This window comes from Canis lupus, chromosome 12 (genome assembly GCF_048164855.1).
Source record: "Canis lupus baileyi chromosome 12, mCanLup2.hap1, whole genome shotgun sequence".
NCBI lineage: Eukaryota > Metazoa > Chordata > Mammalia > Carnivora > Canidae > Canis > Canis lupus.
The window spans coordinates 37999181-38019834 of NC_132849.1; the positions used below are offsets into that span (position 1 = coordinate 37999181).

Genomic DNA, 20654 nt, shown 5'->3' on the forward strand with positions numbered 1-20654 from the left:
CTCATTGTCTTTCTAGCAGACAGGAGTTCCTTGATAAAAGATAGGGCATTATAAGACTCTCCCCTTGCTGAGGTAGTGTAGATTCTTGTTCAGAGGTGTTCACTCCTCTCTAATACCTCCATGGCCAGAAAGCATTTTTCTTCCTCTTGCTTCAGCATAAGCATGTGACTTACTTTGGCCACTGTAATGTTGGCAAGCAAGATACAGTAAGGTTCTGAGAAGTGTTTGAGAAATGAGGCTTGCTCTGCCAAAGACTTGAGAAGATTACATGCTCATTTTCTTGCTGGTGCCAGGAGGGTAAGCAACACCTTGACTAAAGCTGCCTCAGCTTACCCACAGACCTGCATAAGATACTCTCAACTCCTGGGATCTAAAGCAACAAATAAAGACTTGCCTAGATCAGATGATCCTGGCCAATCTGCAAGTGGACGAGCTAAATAAATGCTGACTTTGCATGTGGCTCTAACTTTTCAGTTGTTTGCTATGTAGCCCTATTGTGGCCAAAGCAAATGGATATACTTGCTTTTCCAATCTTTCTTAACCTGGAAGGTGCTTCTGTCCTTAACATGATTTTCCAAATTAGCTCAAAATCTACTCCTTTAAGCAACTTTGTGATATGTGAGAGGTTATTTGATTATCATATCATCACCTTTCCTCACTGTCCCTTCATACAAATGTGGTATTAGGTCTTATCTTTTGGAGGACACTCCGTGAAACACTTCCATCAACAAAAAGGATTATAAATCTCATCCAGGACTGTAGGGTCAAGGCCATACCTACTATTTGCTGCCATTCATCAGAGGGCTATTTATAATAGTTTAAATTTAGAAGCAATCTATGCGACTAATATTAGCAGAATAGTTTATAATTTTCATAAACTATTCTCACAATTTTAAATATGCTTATGAAATTTAAATAGGAAGTAGTGTATTAACAAAGCAAGACCTAAAGTTGCCTAAAAGGTATGATTTCAACAATATAAAAAATATACCAAAGGTCTAAAATGAAATATACCAAAATCTTAACGGACATTGTCCCTGAACAAGACGATAACAATGATTATTCCTTCCCCCACTCTTTTTTTTTCTTTTCTTTTTTTTTTTTTTTAGCAAGAGAGAGAGAATCCTAAGTAGAGTCCACACTCATCAACATAGAGCCCAATGTGGGGCTTGATCTCACAACCCTGAGATCATGACCTGAGCTGAAATCAAGAGTCAGATGCTTAACTGACGGAGCCACCCAGATGCCCTGATTATTTCCATTTTTTAAAACTTCACTATACTTTCCAAATTTTCTTCAATGAGTAAATTTACTCATATATTCTAGAAAAAAATCACTCAAAGAGGGGTAAGAAGGGAAACACTTGAGGGACTTGGAATTCTGGAGGACACATAATCCACAGGGGGAACAAAGCCGGCAAAGGTCCTTCTTTTTTAAAAGTTATTCAACTGGCAAAATGAAATGAGACTGGCCTCTCCTCATTGGTAAAAATTCTCTAATTCTAGAGAAAACTCATTTCTTCTTGGGGCTCCCTATCTGCCTAGCCTCCACCCCAAGATATTTCCATTTTACTCTCTAAAATCCTATAATTTCTTCTGTATATTGAGTTGCTCCCTCCTTAGAATCAGCTAGTCCAATATTAACAAATAAGGTTTTCTGTTTATTTTGGTTTGGTTTTATTTCATTTTACAATCCCACTAAGCTGCATGAAACCAAAATTTTATAGATAGCCAATATATAATGAAGTTAAAGTCTCAATAAATGACTAATTTTACATTAAGCTTTGGATTTCAAAAGCCACTATTTCTTTATACTGTGATATTCACGTTTTTGGGTGACTGATGCCAATTATATTTTTATATGACTGAAACCATTCCATATACTCAATTTTATGACTTGCTTTGTTTATATGGATACTGTACTTTATTTAAACTTCATACACATATTATTAAATGCAGAAACATCTATTACATTTATCTTTGTTATCCTCACCACATAGCAAGGTGGGCGGCACATCGTAGGTGGGGTTGACATTAACAGCATTCATTAACTCTAGTTTTGCTCTATATCTAAGACCTAAAACAGATCTTGTTCACAGAGACCTTGAAGTCAGGTGCAGCCAAGTGACTAGTTCTGACCAAGAAACTATGCTGGGACATGACACTTGTCATTTCAGAGCTGTAGCAGTGAAAAGTCCATGAACTACCCTCTAAATCCTCCTCCCTGGTTGCAGCAACCAGGGAGCCCACAAGATGGAAGTGATCAGGAGCCCTGAGTCATACCCTGAATGAGGGTATTGGGGAAGACTGCTGAGCCTATAGCAGATTGTGCTTGTGTGTGGACTAAATGTGTACATAATCACTAAGATGTCAGGATCTGTCTTTTCCTACAGCGCAGTCTAGCTTAGCCTAATACTGTAGGCATTCTTTAAAGTTGATCCAAAAAATAAAATTAAAAAAACAAAAAAAAAAAGTTGATTCAAATAAGTTAGAAGCTTTTAATATTCCTGCTGTCAAAATATGTTTGCTGCTATAACCAAAAGCACCCATGCTTTTGTTTTTCTATGAAATGTTTTGGCATCTACTAAGTTTAACAAGGGGAGAAGGTAGCCTCTTCTGTGTGGCCACTCATAACCATATCTTAGAGGTTGCAGAAAGGACATGTAAGCCGCTAAGCCCATGTTCTAGGCCTCACATCTCATTTTCAAGGTGCACCAGGAATCTTCCAATCAAATTTCCAACCCCTATTTAACGTCGCTGGTAGTGGTCCCCAGGCAGTTTGTGGCACCACGTTAGGTAAAAGACACATGATACTAGATGGACCATTTTTCAAATGTACAGAAGTAAAGAATGGGATGTGGTATATTGTTTTTTGAAAGAAAAGAGTGAGAACTTTAAATCTGCTTACAACATTGCAAGCTCAAGAACTGTAGGAACATGGCATTTCCTTATAGCTAGACATCTGTAACTCTCTTTGTAGAAGTAGTCCCTTCAGGACACCTGGGTGGCTCAGCGGTTGGGCGTCTGCCTTTGGCCTGGGGCATGATCCTGGGGACCTGGGATCCAGTCCTGCGTCGGGCTCCTGCGTGGAGCCTACTTCTCTCTCTGCCTCTCCTCTCTGCCTCTGTCTATGTCTCTGTCTCTCTGTGTCTCTCATTAATAAATAAATTCTTTAAAAAAAAAAAAAAGTAGTCCTTTCTACAAAAACTACCCTTAGTTATTCAATCAATTTTTCCAATAGTGAACACATATAATAGGTCCCAGACATCTGGGGACATAAGCATATGCAGATATAAGACAAATATGTAATTGAAAACCCCCTTTCTCTGTGCTGTTGAGTTCCAAAGGTCCTGTGCAGACATGACTCCTTTTACTGGAATAGTGAATTTATAAACCAGTTAGTAACTAGGAGATTGGCTGAATTTAGTGCTTGCTAATTGATTCATTTTCAATTAATCTAGACAAAATGATCAAATTGCTTGTTTATTTCAGGCTTCATAGCAATAAAAAGTCTATTACTTCTTTAAAAAAACATAGTAAATATAAGCACCCCCACATTCAGTAACTAAATTGGGTGCAATTATGTATTTCAGGGTCTGTCTCCAGCTGCCTTGGCATCTGTTCCAACTCCTTGCCTTTCCCTTCCCCTCAAATCTTTGAGTTCTTTGAGTAGAGGTAAGTCTCAGCAATGCCATATCCTGCACTCACTTTTAGAAACTGTAACAGCAGGAGCTTGCTGGATTTCACCTTTGGGGGTGTCAGAGACAGCAGCTTCTCAGGTCTGCTCATCACCTCTTTTGTGGGGCCCTCCCTTAGATTGCCTGCTCAGGCTGGAAAAAGAAGTACAACCAGAGTAATAAAAGCTACTTTTTTATTGTTTAAATATCTCAGTGATTCACATTAAAATCACAGAAGGTCCAGCTGTATTAACAGGTATTTGAAGTATATTAATTTTAAATAGGACAATGAAAAGTTTAAAGAAAACCTCCAACCAATCAAAGTCTAAAATAGGGCACAATTCGGAACAGCCTAGTACAGTGGTTCTCAAGGGTACAAAAGGACTAGATTAGTCTTCCTGGATGCTAACCATTTTAATAAAAGGGAACCTATCTCTTATATGATAATGAATTCTGTGTATATGTGCTTGTGTGTATATGTATGTTTGTGTGTTTAAGGATTAGAATACTTTTTATCATCTTTTTTTTTTTAACAGTGAGTGGGCTACACAGCATCAGATACATTCATTTAATGTATCTCTCCAAAATGAGAAGTGCACATCCAATCATTGTGTCTTTTCCTATAAAGGAGGGTGATAAGAATTTGATATATGTATTTATTGGTTTAGAAAGCTCATCCTCAGGCAACCCCAGTGGCACAGCGGTTTAGAGCTGCCTGCAGCCCGGGGCATGATCCTGGAGACCCTAGATCGAGTCCCACTCAGGCTCCCTGCATGGTGCCTGCTTCTCCCTCTGCCTGTGTCTCTGCCTCTCTCTCTCTCTCTCTCTCTTTCTCTGTGTGTGTGTGTCTATGAATAAATAAACAGTCTTTAAAAAAAAAAATAGAAAGCTCAGCCTTTTATTTGTCTTATTCAAGAACAAAAAGAACTTTACAACTAAATTTTCCTATGTGCCTGCAAGTTAAATTACAGAAAAATGTGTATCTTATTAGCCACTGTTCCTCTTCTCTTTCCCCACCTTTTCCTCTTGGAAAATTTATCTCTGCCCCCATTAGTGATTCTCCCTCTTTTCTCAGGTGGTTTTCTCAAGTTGCCAGCAGACAAAGAACAGCATTTAAAGAGTCAATTAGAGAATTAAGGGCAGAAATATCCCCGTTGTTAAAGACTGGAGATGCATGGGGCCTCCTGGGTAGCTCAGAGGTTGAGTCAGCTCAGGTCATGATCCTGGGGTCCTGGGATCGAGTCCCACATTGGGATTCCCCACAAGGAGCCTGCTTCTCCCTCTGCCTGTATCTGTGCCTCTCTCTCTCTCTCCCTGTGTGTGTGTGTGTGTGTGTGTGTGTGTCGTGAATAAATAAATGAAATCTTTAAAAAAAAAAAAAAAAAAAAAAGGCTGGGGATGCACAGACTCAGAAGGAAACAACCAGGCCCTCTGTGACTTCTCAGAAAAGGCCAGCCTTTGGAACTCAGACCCTCACCTTGCCACTCTGTCACAGGCACACAGAGCTTTTGATTCAGGTCAGCAAACCTATATCAAGTGCCTACTATGTACACTTACACAATTCCTCTCACTCTTCCTTCTCAGTATACCAGCAAAAATTTACTCCAAATAATACATGGAGAAGTAAGTTTCAATATATTATGTACGGACACGTATACCCCAAAATAGTGCATGCTAGAAGATTTCACACCCCACTATTAAAAATGCCATATATTGTATTTTTGTGTGTGCCAGTCCGTTTAGCAGCAAATGAAGGGTCGATGCAGAAAAGAATTACACTGGATTTCATAGGGATCTTTTTTAATCGAGTAGAAAGGTACATTGTTGCTGGATGCTCCTTTGATTTCAGATTTCTGTGTACTGTAGTTGGCTAAGATTTTAAATCAACAATGGTAACTACAAGGAACCCCTGATAATAATGGCAGCATACGTCACAGGTCATCTCATTCTGCGTGCAAAAGCAATCTTACAGGAGACATAACACAATATTGTAATTAGAATTAGATGGATTCAATAAATATTAAGCAGTAAAAAATATTCGTCATTTAGCCATTTCCTTCTCAGCAGAACCTGCAATTCAGGCTCATCCTAATATCTGACCCATGAAATTAAGATGATAAGGAGGTACTGAGAGAGAAGATGGAGGGGATTTAACAGTCATGGCTTTTTGAAATTCAGGCATGCTTTTTGCAATTGCAAGTTGATACTCTCCGCCCCCTCCCCACCTCCAGGGTAAACAAGAAATGGTAATGGGCAGAGGGAGGAACACATGCATTTCAATGAGTCCTGTTTATAATTCTATGAGTTACATGTTGTTATTTTGGCAGAATCAGGCTTTGAGATCTTGTGTTTCAGATAATAACAACAAACACAAATTTTAAACTATTTTGCCTATCTTTCCTGGTGATTTGCAACCTGCTTCACCAATTTGAGCATTTCTTTGAATTGACCAAACTGGTCACATCAGTGCAGGCCCCACCCCAGGCCACTCCCTGCTCTTTTCTTTTACAGATTTCCTGCCTTGCATCCCAAGCAAAGCAACTTCAATAAACTCTACCTCTGATCAAGCCCATCTAGTCTTCTACCAGTCTCAGTTTTGCCTCCAGGCAGCCTGGAGCAGCAGGAAGTGGGCCAAACTAGCTCTCTGCTGGCTAATCTGATAAACTAATCTGACAGAGATGAATGCGTTTTAGGGAGGTTGCCGTTTTGCCTTTTGGAAATGGGATGCTAAAGGCAGCCCAGGCATCAGAGTAAGATCTGGTTTGGATACTCAAATTACTTGGGTCCCTTCTCATTGAAAAGTTGGCCTTAAATGACTCTCTTGGTAAATAGCTATTGTCTAGATACTTTCCAATAAATAATATTGACAAAAACAATAGTAATGATGATACATAGCTCCATTTTTTTTTTATTTCACCAAAACTAGGCATTGTGCATATTCCCTAAATTGGTAGTCAAAATCTCATACAGCTTTCTAGAATTTGGCTGATAGAAAGGAGCTGTTATTAAGCTGATAAATCACCACAATTTTTTCCCAAAGTTTGGTTTAGGGAATTGCTTCCATCTGTGAGTGGCAAACTTATTCCCTCCTAGAAAATTCTCCCGTCTTCTAAAATACTAAAAGCATCCCTGGAGTACTTTAAGGACAGCTGGCCTCAGGGTTTCTAATGGTTTTCCGTTTAAACTATAACTCTCCTCAGGAGGCCCTAGGGCCTGGTGCACTCTGGTGACTTGCAGCCTCGCTGGTCACCATTTCACCTCCTCAAATCCAGACAGGTGCAGGACACTTCTCACCTTGCTCAGCAGCCCTCCTGGTCCTCTTTGTTTTAAGGCCTTGGGGGATGTGTTCAGAAGATAACAATTTATGGATATATCCAGGTCCCCAGCATCAGACTAGGCATCACACAGGACCAAAATAGCTACAAAATCTGGAGCAGGTGAACAAAGGTAAAGTCCAGGTTTAACGGAAAAGAGTTAAATCAAGGGAAAGACAGGGATTCCAGCTTGGGTCAAGACTGAATCACAAATCAAAGCTCAACAGGTAGCAAGGGATCATAAAGAAATGAAGTGTAAATGAGGCAATGGGCTCAAGGACATGAAGAAAGACAGACATGAGGGTATGAACAGTGAGGTTTTCATTTCTCTCCACTCTGAATATCAAGTTCCTTTCTGTAAAGTGAGGTTTTGAAGTGAAATTACCTCAATAATTTAGATATTATGAGCCTATGCAGGCCACACAAATAGTCAAAAGTCATAAACTTTGCATTACTGAGGGAGGAGAACAGGACAATAAATTGGAGCTAATTAAGTAGTCAGATCGAATATTTATGAAAACATTTTGAAACCAAGTGAAAGTCTGCTTCATAGAGAAAATTTCTCAAATGTATCCTGTATTCTGAATCCTTCCAAACCCTCTACTAGGCATTGTAGAAAATCCTGGAAATAAAAATCATGCTCCTTTCCATCTAGGAGGTTTTATCTGATGGAAAGAGAAGGTTCACTTGTATACAATTAGATAACAAGATCATACATATTATAGCTCAGAAAAGCAATAACTGAAATGGCAAAAGCCAGGCAGTGCTATTCATGGGAGAGAGCCCAGGACTTCTCTGAATATGGCAGCTCAGGCCCACATGACCTATCTGCTCTAGATGGCTTGCTTTCCAAGAATGCTAACTCCCAATCTTAAATAGGAACTTGGGTTTATCTTGTATTTTCTATTGCCAGAGGCTTAAGATCCTTTTATCATCCTTTGTAGCCCCTGCTAGTCTCCAAATACACTGCATTGATTGGATCTTATGAAAAATCTAAACCAGAGGCACATGGGTGGCTGCCTTCAGCTTGGGTCATGATCCTGGGGTCCAGGGATGGGGTCCCAAGTCAGAATCCCTGCTCAGCAGGGAGTCTGTGTTTCCCTCTCCAGCTCTGCTGCTCCCTCTGCTTGTGTTCTTTCTCTCTCTCTCTTTCTCTCAAATAAATAAATAAATAAAATCTTAAAAAAAAAAAAAAAAAAATCTAAACCAGCCTGTAGTCTCAGGTATTATGCCTGGATAACATCAAGATAAAATTGGGGAAACACCCTAGGCCTAGGTCAGGAGTGGGTCCTGTCCCCTAGAAGACAATCATTACTACAGACTTAGAAAGACATTTATCGGGGATCCCTGGGTGGCGCAGCGATTTAGCGCCTGCCTTTGGCCCAGGGCGCGATCCTGGAGACCCGGGATCGAATCCCACATCGGGCTCCCGGTGCATGGAGCCTGCTTCTCCCTCTGCCTGTGTCTCTGCCTCTCTCTCTCTCTCTCTCTGTATGACTATCATAAATAAATAAAAATTAAAAAAAAAAAAGAAAGACATTTATCCTCCACTACAATTAATCAACAAACTATTGAGGGCATACTCTTCTAAGAGTGGGAACAAGCAGAAGCCATAAGTTCACATGTCAGGCAGGATTGAAAGCTAAGAGGCTAGAGAGAATTTGGGTCTCATACTGGGCAGATGGAGCTCTGAGGAGGGATACTGTCTACTGCCCACTTGGCTTTGATCCTAGGCCTGCAGTGCTGATTATAACTACAAGACTGTCAGAGGCCTGCAAATTAATTCTGCTCCTGACTGGCTTGGAAAAAACCTCAGATTTCATGACATCAGCTCACTGGTGAGAATTTCACTTTTCTTCCCCTTCATGGCATCCACTTCTTAAGGCAAATAAGAAGTTGTTCTGTTGTGCAAATGGCAACAAACCCTAGTGTCAGAAATACTTAGAGAACTAAGCATTCCAGTTACTTTTCAAGTTCATTATGTTTCTGTCGGTCCAAGATCCCATTTGGAATCCCAGAACATATCTCCACCGGAAACCAAATCAGCTTTCACAAACTGCCTACTCGCAAGCTTGTCAGCCACAACATACCAAAAGGATGTTTTTTGAAAGGATTTCTTTCACTTAGCTTTTTAACCAAGCAAGAAATTTGATATCATGAAACCAAAAAATCATATTGCTTTAAAGTTAAAAGTGCTTTACAATAAGCAACCCCTAGCATCATTCAGAGCTGTCTGGGTAAAGACCTTTCCATTTTGGGGTCTGCCATCTACTGAACACCTCTTTTCCAATACGTCCATAATACGGCATGCAAAAGAGGATGATAATCTCATATATTATGCTTCCTCTTACCTGCAAGTGTGGACATTGTCAGCCATCTGTTTTCTGCTGGTCTGGAGCTTTCTACAAATAAGTTGCACTTTTTGTTTCTTGTTGGCTTCCTTCCTCTGGTCTGGTAGGTTTTCATATCATAGAGAAGGGTTTACAGTTCTCTCTCATTCCCCCTCTCACCCCACCCAAAATCCTGGGCAAAGAAAATGGATATTGAAATTCTGGGGACTTTCTGTCTGGCCCTTAGTTAGGCAATACTATAGACTGCATCTCCCCTATTTGAAGTCAGCCAGTGTCTTTAATTCTACACAAAATATAGTCCCTGAAGTCTCACAACTGCACTAGACATGTCACAGGTGCCATCTATTCCATTAATACCTCTTCTTGGAGAACTTGCTCACCTCACAACTTAAGTATCATGGCATATCTCTTTCCCTTCCATGTTATAGTAAAACCGAGTAGCACCAGAAGTGATCACCTGATGCAAGGTTGGCCAATCAAATTCATTCTTGTGGGAACTTGGAACTAGGACTCAGTGCCTCTAGCCCATCTATTCTGGGTGCTTGAATGTGATGGTCATGTGGATCACTTTCTATATTCTAAGTCTAAATAACTCTGACGAGAAAGAAGGAAATCGGTGTACACAGAGCTGAGATGCAATGCAAATGCAAGAGACCGAGAAATAAACACTAAGTTTCTGACCTTTGGTTCTTGTTACATACTCAATGTGGATCCCCTGAAGGGATTCATTGTATTCACTGCAGTCTTTCAAGCTACAGGCTAACGGAAAATTTATCTTGACATAAGCTTTCCAGATCACTGAGACAGGAAAAGGAAAGGTAGAAAATTGCACACCAGTTCTAGTTTCCAACCCAAAGTGACAATGTCACATCTGCTTACATTTCATTAGCAATACCAAGTCACATAGCTCTAAATTCAAAGACTGTGAGAAAGTGAAATCCTATCATGTGCCCAAAGAAAGGAAAAATTAAATATGACTTCCATGACATCCTCCAGCCAGTTTCCTTCCAAATATAAATATATAACCATCTTTTCTTGGCTCCCAGCTCTTCTCTGAAACTGTTTTTACCATGGTTACTAGTGACTTATGTATTATTAAATTCAATTAACACTTTTCAGTACTTACTTTACTCCCTCTCTCTCTCTCTCTCTCTCATTTGTTGCTGTACATTATTCCCTAACCTCATCATTTTCTCCAACTTTGGCTTTAATGACACCACTGCTTTCTTCCTTATCCTCTGAATTACCTGTACTTCCCAAAATGGCCCCTAATGATTCAAATCTCCATGCCTTGAGCATGTGATACTTAATAGACATCTTTGCTTCTTATTCTTTGACTAGTTAACTCCTTTGAGACTTAGATCACTTATCATTTCTTCAGGAAGTCTTCCTTGATCCTCCCAGTCTTGATCAGGTCTCCCTGCTACTTGTTTTAAGAACTTGATCTTACCTCAATCTCAATAGTCAGTTATTGCAATTATGTTTTTCTATTCAACATTTCGTCTTTCTTCCCTACTATAAGTTCCATAAAGAAAGACTTGGTTTTATTGATTTTTGCATAGAGTTTAAACAGTACCTGACACATATTAGGAGCCAAATAAACACTCATTAAATGAATGAATTAACCAATGAAGCTTCATATTCTTATGACCATCAAATCCCAGAACTGTGGTCAGGAAGGCAAAGCAAGGAAGAAAAATATGACACATATATTTTTTATCATCTTAGGCTAATATAGGTATAGTTGGTTTATATAATATACATCCACAAGGTAATTACCCAGCAATGATGCCCTTTCCTGGATCTCTGGATGGTTGATGCTGCACTTTGCCCCTCTGTGATCCCTCTCTTTCTTTTACCTTTGAGATTTAGTTGGAGGAACAAGTGACTTAACTTGTACTAAGGGTTCATATTCCCTAGAATTATGTGTTCACTTGTTCTTATAAACTAAACATGTATCTATTGAAGGCCTACTGTGTTGTTCTAATGATACAAGATTCTTGTCCTCAAGGAGTTATAGCCTAAGCAGGAACCTAAGTTCCTCAGCTGAATGAAAGGAGCAGTTGATATAAAGAAACAGCACTACAGAATAGGAAAGAGCTTGACACCCAGAGTCTGTATACCTTAATCTGAGTCTCGGCTCTTAACTAATGTTAGAGAACAAGTGACCAGCATTTACCTTTTTATCTGTGACTTCCTCACTTGCAAAATGTGAATAATAATATAATATTGAAAGACAAAATTTAGGTTATAATAATAATAATTCTGACATAAATTTAATTGATATAAAAATACTATACAATAATATGCTATCATTTACTGCACACATATGTGCAAGATAGTATAAATTTTATATTCTTGATTTTCCTTCTTACAACAGTCCACTGTAGCATTATAATCTCTGTGGTACAGATGAAGGAATAATGGTTCAGAACGGTTAAGCAATTTACCCAATACCATACAGCTGGTAAATAGAAGAATCAGGATTTAAAGCCAGATTTGTATCACCCAAAGGCCAGGGCTTCTAGCCACTAGACTACATTTGCCTACTTTTAAACTCATTGAAATGCAATTTATGTACTCAATTATTCCTGTTGAAGTACTATGATGAAGTAGAGCCCATATTATCAGGAAAAGCTAACATTTTGAAAGTTAACAATTAACCAAATTTTCCCATCTGTAAAACGAATGAGTTTGATCACATGAAACAAGACATTGAATATTAAAAAAAAATACATTGCATATCAAGCACTCTGTACAGTCCATAATACAGAGTAAGTATTCAGAAATGCTAGCTAACATGACTATTAGACCCTTACTAAGTTCCTTTAGCCATCAACTTTCTATAATTCTGAGACATTTCTTTCATTTTGTCAAAGGGCTATGGATTTATGTCAGCGTGAGATTTAGGTCATAAGAAACAAACCTAGAAGCAGGGGACTTATCTATGCAGACAGTGTAGACAGAGGCAGCATTTTGGGACTCTAAGGAACTGGTGTTCAGATAAGCAACTACAAGTATCCAGGAAACTGTTATTATTTTGTAGGTGCTAAGGATCTGTTCCCAACTCTTTTAAGTATCCCAGGCTCACAATTCATTCTATAACTATTTAAGAGCACAAATATGCTCATGCTTTTCGCCATGGACTCAATACTACAGGAAGGGTAATTCCACATTCTATTTATCTCTTGGAGAGAGGCCTATGTCTTGGTGAGACTACCCTATTCCAAGAGCACCAAAGTACTTTTAAAAATATCAGCTTCAAATGTGGTTTATGTATACAATGGAATATTACTCAGCCATTAGAAACGACAAATACCCACCATTTGCTTCGACATGGATGGAACTGGAGGGTATTATGCTGAGTGAAATAAGCCAATCGAAGAAGGACAAACATTATATGGTCTCATTCATTTGGGGAATATAAAAAATAGTGAAAGGGAATAAAGGGGAAAGGAGAAAAAATGAGTGGGAAATATCAGAGAGGGAAACAGAACATGAGAGACTCCTAAAACTGGGAAATGAACAAGGGGTGGTGGAAAGGGAGGTGGGCGGGGGGTGGGGTGACTGGGTGATGGGCACTGAGGGGGGCACTTGATGGGATGAGCACTGGGTGTTATGCTATATGTTGGCAAATTGAACTCCAATAAAAAAAAAGATCAAGTAAAAAATAGATAAATAAAAATTAAAATATCAGCTTTAAAATTCTCCTTCACTGAAAGCTGGTGGCCACCATTATCCTTCTTCTTTAATGAGCACAGCGCTTGGGCTACAATAAATCTATCAGAGGTAAATAAGCACTGTTGTCTACTTGGAAAGCCAGGTGGACAAGAAGTTAAATATCCAGAGAGTAAGGCAAGACTTCATGGCCTGATATGCACCAAAACCTAGGGCATACAGGATAAAGCATGATAAAAGTTAAATCTATGCAGGAAGAGACAGGAAAGACTAGAGTTAAAACATCACTGATGGCTTTTTTTCAAATGCAAGCCTAGTTAAGCCTCACAACACTGGGGGCACAGGTATGATTAACCCTAATTTATAGAAGATGAAACAGCTTCAGAGAATTCAAGTGACTTGTCAGAGGTTACAAAATTAGTAAGAGAATCAAGTGAAGAGAGATAGATAATTAAACGTAGACAACTAGTTAGGTTTTAAGAAAGATTTAAAGAAAGTGATATAGGATAGTGATCAGGGGAGAAGTTCGGGTAACATTAGCTAGATGGAGTATCTATTAGTTATATATTGCTGCACAACAAAATTATTACAAATTTAGCAGCCTAAAACAACAGTTATTATCTTAGTTTCTGTGGGCTAGCTACCTGGGTACAGCTTAGCTGGGTCCTCTTAGGTTCTTCTGAGCAGCAATCAAGCTGTCAGCTGGACTATATTCTCATCTAAATTTGACTAAGGGATAATCAACTTCCAAACTCACTCAGGTTATTGGCAGGATTAACTTTCTTGCAACTGTTGATCTGATGCTCAGTCTTCCTATTGGCCATTGGAAGGAGGCTGCCCTAAGTTCCTTGCCACATGGACTTTCTCAACATAGTTGCTTGTTTCATTAAGTCAATAATGAAATTCTCAAGCAAGTCAGATTTTAATATAATGTTACATAATCATGTGAGTCATATTTTATTACCTTCACCATATTCAATCGGTTAGAAATAAGGGAATATAAGGGAAGGGAGAAGAAATGTGTGGGAAATATCAGAAAGGGAGACAGAACATAAAGACTCCTAACTCTGGGAAACGAACTAGGGGTGGTGGAAAGGAGGTGGGTGGGGGTAGGAGTGAATGGGTGACGGGCACTGAGGGGGGCACTTGACCGGATGAGCACTGGGTGTTATCTGTATGTTGGCAAATTGAACACCAATAAAAAATAAATTTATTATTAAAAAAAAAAAAAGAAGGGAATTAAACAAAGGTCTGTGAACATCAATAGGCAGGAATCATGGAGGCATCTTAGCCTTAAAGATTCTAACCAGTAATTTTACATACCCTTAATCTAAGCAAAATGTACTAGTCTAAGCAAAGTTCTACAATGCATGCATAAAATTGACACATCTGAGAAAATAGAATTCTATTATTTGTAGCCCCCTACACAACCAAACCGTTAAAGACAGTTCCTTGACACATTCATTTTATTCACGCGTTTTTCATTTTCTTTCAGGCTATGCTGAAATTAGGTTGAGCATCCTGAAGGATGTTCTGTGGTTATACCAACACTATGATCATCTTTTACTTTTGCTTTTGTATAAAGTTGCTGATTTCACCATTTCAATCAAACTTAGAGAAAATACCAGTTCCACAAGCTAGCTCTCCTCTAGAATTATGCTACAAAATGAACTTCTAAATTTTAATTTCTAAACCATCTTAGAATTTTTAGATACCAACCAAAGTATTTAGATTATTGTACCCTCATGACAATCTGAGCATATAATGGCTGTTTCCTTTTTTAATCTCAGCAGAAATCAGGTTTATGTGGTAACATACCAGCTACTGAGATGAGATGACAACTCTGAGTAACTGAAGCTCACAAGGGCATGTAGACCTTTGTAATTGAGGGACTCCCTGGTCTAATATCTACACTCTGTTATCATCCTCAGATAATTTGGTAATTAAATTATTAGAATGGTATACCAAAGAATCTTGAGTCTCTAAGGAAAGATTTTATTCTAACAAATGCATTCTAAAGAATATTTCTTAGACAAAAATAGATTTTAAAAGGGAATTTAGGCTTTTAAAAATATCACTGCATTGACTTTTTTCAAATTTCCTACGTACAGAAATAATCTTTTACTAGAAGAAAATGGTCAAAGTGTTGAGAACTTAAGGGAGAGAGCTCAAGATTTGAGATAAGATCTGCACTGAAATCTACCCCCAAATTTTCTGAACTTGCTATTTCTTTTCTTAGTGTTTTTGGATAATACCCTCCATAGGATTTTTTTGAGGATTTAATTACAAATATAAATATAACCAACATAATAACAAATAAACACAATAAAATAACAATAACAAATATAAAGTATGTGAAATTTTGACTGGTACCATCTAAAAATTTTTTAAAACATAATTATAGCTCTTTATAGCTTGAAGCTGAATAGGAAGACCTACATCTACACATGGATTTTTTTTTTCCTATTCAATTGTTTGTTATTCTCACCTCCAACTGTCAATTTCTCTGACTCTCTCATACCTGGCCTAAGTTCATATATGGCTTGATTCCTCTTTCTCCTGCCTCTCATGATTGCTGATAAGCCTTCACACTCACCCTTCCCTTTACCTCACACTGCAAATACACCCAAGGAATGTTTAACTCACCTGGCCTGGCCTGTTCACTTGGAAAGCCCTCTGCTGCCCCCACCAGTCACTGTGAGACAATGCACACAATGTCCAGAGGAAGTTCACTCCCTCCTGATAAAACATGAAAGGTTGGTTTGCGTAGCGTTCCAGCAGAAGGAAAATTAATCTGAACCTCACAGTAGCAAAAATAAAGAAAATATATTATGTTTTATAAATTTTATGGATCAACTTGCCATATCATCCTAAAGCATGTTTTTAAGGTGGTAGCAGGGAGTGCCAGAACGACTCCTAATTCAAGCAAGCCTTCTAAAACCTAGCAGAGCCTATTGATGAATTCCAAGAACATATTCTGGAATGGCCTTGTATCTTAGGCCTGACAGGCTGCTGTAACAAAATACCATACACTGGGTGGCTTAAACAACAAACATTTCTTTCTCATTGCTCTGGGGGCTGGAAAGTCCAAGATCAAAGTACCCTCAGATTTGACATCGAGAATAAAGCTTGCTTCCTAGTTCACAGATAGTCATCTTCCTGCTGTGTCTTCATGTAGTGGAAGAGACAAGGGAACCTCCTGGGGTCTCTCTCATAAGTCCATTAGCTCCATTTATGAGGGCTCCATCCTCATGACCTAATCACCTCCCACAGCCCCCACCTCCAAATACCATCACATTGGGGATTAAGCTCCAATATATGAATTTGTGGGGAATACAAACATTCACTCTATAGCACCTTTTCACTAAGTGAGATAATGGTAAATCAAGGTAACATGAAGCCTGTTGAATTTGTAGCTCAGTCCTCTATAAACAAAAAAGACAAAAAGAGACAAGAGAGAAACATGTAGAACAGTAATGAAGAACTCTGAAGTCAGAGACCTTTCATCTTCTTGACAGTAGCAATTTTGGACAACACACTTAAATTCTACAAACTGGAGTTTCCTCTAGAAAAGTGATAAAGAAGAATAGGATTTGCTTAATTTCAAATATTAAATGTGATAATATATTGCATGGCCTTCATCATAGTGCCAGGGACATAGTTCACCTATTATCTTAAATGATCTTCAGGAATTCTTATCTGGCTGTTATGTTGATGAGCAAGTAGAGACCACAGAAATTTATGGTTATATTGACTAATGCCTATCAGACACTGCTATATCTAGAAGGCATAGTATCTGAATAAAAAGCAAATAAATACGAAATGTTCTAAGATATTACCTTACAATATTCTACTTGAATTTTAAACTTATTATTCATTTAAAACCTTGCTAAGGTAATGAAAAGCCCTTAACATTACAAACAGCATGATCTTTTTATTGTGATAATATCAGAATTTCTGGGTTCTTTATGAAGAAACTAAACCAATTTTGAGACAGATGTTTTGTGTGAGTGTTTATTATGTTTACATATATCCTAGTTATAAAGCAACAAAGCCAGGAAACCACTGTGAATAAACAGGATAGCAGGGTTTATACAGCTAATGCAGTGATTAGAGCCACACTAACAGAATTGCAGAAGGAATTGGCTGCAGTTAATGTGCTTTAAATCTTTTCCATCACACTTCCATCTCTTTATGCCAGATTCACTCACTTTTTCACCACATCCATACTAGATTATCTTTAACACATTCAAATGGAGGGGCCACCTACACCCAGTACATATGTAGGATATTTGCAGGACTGTTTTTCTCCCCTTTATCCTGGTCCCAGCTTCCATTTTCTTGGCTCCTCACTGGAATCCCATTCATTACACTCTTCTATATTTCCTTCTTACGGTTTTCCTCCCAATATTTGGGCTTTAACTTTTTTTTTAAGGTACCATATATTTTTTTATTTACATTTTTAAAGTAATCTCTGCACAATGTGAGGCTCGAACTCACGATCCCAAGATCAAGAGGCAAATGGTCCACTGACTGAGCCAGCCAGGTACTCCTGGGCTTCAACTTTTCTACCTGGTTATTGATTTAATTAAACTCTAGGGTTCCAGGCCCTAGAATGCCTACTTTCACTCAAAGCCAGATTCATCCAGCCCTCCTCTTCCTTCAGAGGAACACAGATAACAACAGGGTAAACTCAAGATGGTATTACTAAATATCACATAAAACATGTGGAAAAAGAACATTGCAAGTAATCCCTGTGCTGTCATTATCCCTGGTACCAGGAACTTTCTAAGTTTACAGCAAAGTACACAGTGCTACAGGAAATATATACAAGTTAAAGATGAATCCCCTAACCTAGAGGAGTTTATTGCTTGTTGGAGAAATGAGATATAAGCATGGAGAAGTTTTTTAAAAATGTATACAAAATTTAGATAAGATTTCAAGACAAATAAAATTTTCTGCTTTTGGCCAGATGTATGCTCCTGACTAAAACAAAAAATAATAATAGCCAATTTTTTTAAATTGTTTTCATGACATTGCACAGTAGATGAAAGACACTGGTCACTGAAAGACAGGTGATCTCTGTAGTTGCTCCAGTTTATTTCCTTAAGAAAGTTTCAAATCATGGTGCAGGCAGGGGGAATCCAAGTATAGTATAGTGGACACTCTAACGTGAGGAGAGAGATGTAAAAGTCTGTGAAGAATGTTACTACCAGTTCTTAAGACAGTACATCAGAGAGAAGAAAGTTGCACAGAGAAAGAATTTCTAACATTTGTACAGAAGTTCTTCAATGTTCAGCTGAGTAATAATGAGAAAATATATGTGAGGAAACTATTTGAACCTGAGGAAAATCTCCCAAAAGGAGTAAACATGACCAGTGCCCAACACTCACAGAAGGCCAGGAAGAGTGCCTGTTTCCATCAGTCAGAATGGAAACCCTCATAATACAGTGAGCTTCAAGTAGACTATACAGAAGGGTCTTCCCTCAATAGTGGGATGTAATTCTCTTCAGACTGAGCAGAGCTACAGTTCTATCTAACAAATCTTAAATGCAAATTTTTCTAAATGACTTAAATATATTCCAGAACAAAGAACAAAAAATATTTATAAAATAAGAAAGCATACAACACCATAAACAAGGTAAAATTTGTAACATACAAATTCTAATAACAAGTTGCCAGATCTTAAAAAGAAAGAGAAGAAAATATAACCTACAATAAAGAAAAAAACTTATTCAAACAAAAATTCCACAATTGATGTTGGAATTAGAAGAAATGGACATTAAAATAGTTATTACAGCTGGTATGCCTGGGTGGCTCTGTGGTTGAGCATCTGCCTTTGGCTCAGGGTGTGATCCCAGACTCTGGGAATCGAGTCTCACTACGGGGTCCACATGGGGAGTCTGCTTCTCCCTCTGCCTGTGTATCTCATGAATAAATAAAATCTTTAAAAATAAATAAATTAAATAAAATAGTTATTATAGCTATATATATAATAGATTCAGAAATTCAAGTACAGAGGAGAAAAAGATAGGTAGACCAATAGATAGCTATAGATAGGACCATATCAAACCTTTAGAGATAAAAATATAATTTGGGAGTTGAAAATAGACTTGAAATTAAGAACTAAGAACAGATTAGATACTGCAGAAAAAAAGTTTAGTGATCCTGAATACATAGCAATAGAATTACCCAAAATGAAACAAAGAGCTTTTAAATGAACACTGCATGAAACATAAGATAATATCAAGCAGCCTAATATATGTATAACTGGAGTCCTCAGGTTTTGAGGGTGATGGAGGTAGCAGAAAAAAATGAAGAAATAATGGCTATAATTTTTAAAAACTTGATGAAAACTATAAATGCATAGATACAAGAAGCTAAGAAATCTTAAGCACCAGGGTATCTGGCTGGCTCAGTTGGTAGAGCCTGTGACTCTTGACCTCAGGGTCATGATTTTGAGCCCCACATTGGACATGGAGCACACTAAAACAAACAAACAAACAAAAAACAACAACAAAAAAAAGAAAACAAAATAAACCTCAAGCACAATAAATCAAAGAAAATATGCCAAGGTGCATCATATTCAAAGTGCTCAAAATCAGTGATAAAGAAAAATATATTGAAAGTAGCCAGGCAGGGGATGGGGGAAAGGTCTTATTACATATAAAGAAACAATAATCAAGACACCAATTTCTTGGCTGGAGACAATGCAAGCAAAAATACAGATGAAATATCTGTCAATATAGAATTCTACACCTAGTGAAAATACTTTTCAAAATAAAAATGTAATAAAAACTTAGGCAGATATATATAAAACTAAAGTGCATCACCAGCAGAGCATTGCTACAATAAATGTTGAAGGAAATCCTCAGGTAGAAAAAGAAATTATATCAAATGAAAATAAAAATCTACACAAAAGAATAAAGAACATCAAAAATGATAACAAAATGGGAGAATATATTGTTATTATTTAAAATATCTTTTAAAAAATAATTAAATGTTTAAACAAAAGTAATATTAAGATAGTGCATTGTTTAAACATTTATAAAAGTAAAATTCATGACACTAATATCACAAAAGTTGGGAGAGAAGAAAAAGGTGTATACTGTTGAAAAGTTCATATAACCATGATAAAGTGGTATAATTTTACCTGAAGATAAAACTTGATAGGTTAAAAATGTATAATATAAAATGTAAAGCACCTACTATAATAAAGAGTTACTAGTACCAACAACATAGATAAATTAGAATCATTAAAAAAAAGTCTAAAAGAAAGATGGAGGGGAAAAAATGGAACAAAAGACAGATGAGACAAATAGAAAGCAAATAGCAAGATGATCAATTTAAGCAAAATCATATCAATACTTACATTAAATTTAAATTATCTAAATACTTGAAAAGGTAGAGATTGCCATATAGATATTTTTAAATTAATACCTATATATACACTATGCGTTAAAGATGAAGAAATAAGTACATTAAAAGTGAAAATATGAATATATATATATATATATGCCATATTAACATTAATCAAGAGAGCTGGAGGTTGGCATTAATTTTAGACAAAGTACATTTCAAAGCAAAGATTATTTGGAGAATATAGAAAATCATTTCATAATCATATTAATCAAC

The 20654-nt window shown here is 37.5% G+C and overlaps 1 long non-coding RNA gene across 1 annotated transcript in view; it reads right to left on the reverse strand.

Moving 5' to 3' along the window:
* Positions 1–20654, reverse strand: part of LOC140601523 (uncharacterized) — a 602967-nt gene that overhangs the window by 466326 nt on the left and 115987 nt on the right. The gene's annotated exons all lie outside the window — the stretch shown is intronic.